The sequence below is a fragment of the Bubalus kerabau genome, chromosome 18 (assembly GCF_029407905.1).
Source record: "Bubalus kerabau isolate K-KA32 ecotype Philippines breed swamp buffalo chromosome 18, PCC_UOA_SB_1v2, whole genome shotgun sequence".
Taxonomy (NCBI): domain Eukaryota; kingdom Metazoa; phylum Chordata; class Mammalia; order Artiodactyla; family Bovidae; genus Bubalus; species Bubalus kerabau.
This window is the reverse complement of record NC_073641.1, coordinates 661,620-663,595: the sequence shown is the minus strand read 5'-3', so window position 1 is coordinate 663,595 and position 1,976 is coordinate 661,620. Positions and strand designations below refer to the sequence as shown.

The following is a 1,976-nucleotide window of genomic DNA, read 5'->3' as shown; positions in this document are numbered from 1 at the left end:
AGCCTCCAGCACCCGGAATTCCCAGGTGGTCTCCCATCCAAGATACTAAACAGGCCCGACCCTGCTTAGCTTCCGAGATCAGACGAGACCGGGCGCCTTCAGGCCGGTAGGGCCGGAGACGGACGCGGCCGCCGCGGGGCGCCCAAAGAGCCTTGCGCTTCGCCTCCCTTTCGCTCTGACCTGCAGGTCGGGCCAACGGGCCGCCCCTCTCCTCGGGGGGCCGTGCTGTACTTGAGCCGCACGACCCGCGACCGCACTCCAGCCTGCTGACGCCGGCCCGGCCCCCGAACACCGCCAACACCAGACCAGCAACCGCCTGGCCGGGCCCGGGGGCCCGATGGGCTTCCAGGACCCCCCAGTGACCGGGAGGGCGTGCGTGCGTGCGCGCGGGGCCTGGGGGGTGGGCTGAGGGGTGCGGAGGTCTCGGCGCCCTCCCACCCCCGGCCACTCCAGACCCGGCCGCGCTGGCTGAGCGGGGCCTCCCCCCCCTCCCATCCCGTTCGCTGCTCAGGGCCGCGCGACCCCGGAGGTGTCGGTCTTCGGGGCCCGCCGCCTCCCGATCCCCGCGGTCCGGGGGCCTCTGAACCTCCTGCGGGCCTAGGCGCAGCGAATCTTGAGCGCCCAACTTGCCCGGCACCTGCCCGCTGCCCAAACCCACCGGGAGCCACGGAGGCGCGGTCGACCGGAGCGCCTCAGCCCCGCCCCTTTGCCCTACCGAGGCGCCCCCCTTGTCCCCACGCCGCCCGCCAAGCACCCGACCTTCCTGAGAGAGCAGACGAACCACAGGCAGGCACACAGACAGACAGACACACACACACACACACACACACACACACACACACACACACACACAAACACACGAGTGTGGTCTTTGGAAATACTTCTGTTCGTAGTTGCTGGGTTGAGCCCAACTCTTATAGGACCCATGGAGTGCGGCCCATCAGGCTCCTCTGTCCGTGGCATTTCCCAGGCGAGAATACTGGAGTGGGTTGCCATTACCTTCTCCAGGGGATCTTCCCGACCCAGGGATCAAACCCGAGTCTCCTGCGGGCGGATGCCTTGCCATCTGAACCAGCACATTGCGAATTCCCTAGGCAAAATACAAAGAAAAGAGCTCGTGTGCTACTAAGTGGAAAGATGATTGAAGAAACAGAAGGTGTCCTTTGTTGGTATCTTGGAATCTTTCTTTAGTTTTCGTTGATTTTTACTCTTAAGGCTACTTGAACAAGGCAAGAGAGAAACCCCAGAACTGAAAAGCAATTGACTTTTTTGAAAGAAACCTGTGCAGGTTAAGCACTCTTCTTTTTTGAGAGATGGTGAAATGCAAAATCTTGATTCAACACATATGACTTTGGTGAACTTTATTTCAAATCTCCATGATGAACCCCTAAGGCGTCCAGGAAGAAAGGAGTAGAGCGGGAGACAAAAAGAGCAACCTTTCCCCTTGGTGCCATCCCAACCAACTGCTTAGTTCCTTCATCTCATGGACTACCATCTGGGCTTATCTGGTTTGTCTGATTCTTGTTTCGGGGCCCGTTTCTAGTCACAAGGCTGTCAAGAGTGGGGTGGATGTTTGGGAGTGGGGGGAAGCCCTTCTTTCCATTCCACATGAGACCCAGTGGACAATCCAGGCCCTTGCTACTGCATTGAGTGTGCAGCAGAAATATCAACGGTGATGCTGTTTAACAATGCACATTCCTGGAATCCACTCCTTTGGCTACTGACTGTGTGTGGTGGTGGTCTGGAACCTATATCTGGAAGCTTTCTTGATGATTGCAAATGACACCAAAGTCTGAGGACGATGGAAGATCTTCACATTTCTGCAAGAGCCACAAACCTCCAGAAGGAACCACAAGACTTGCTTGAAATGGTCAAGGTATAAGTATTGGACTAAAGGTTGGAAGGTCTCCACCTTTTCTATGGAAATCAAAATATCTTTCTTTGAAGTGAAAATGGATCATACTCAACGTTCACGT

The 1,976-nt window shown here is 57.0% G+C and overlaps 1 pseudogene; it reads right to left on the bottom strand.

Annotated features, from left to right (window-relative positions):
• LOC129633554 (uncharacterized) lies at positions 1-120 on the bottom strand (annotated as a pseudogene).
• Between the last annotated feature and the right edge of the window lie 1,856 nt (positions 121-1,976).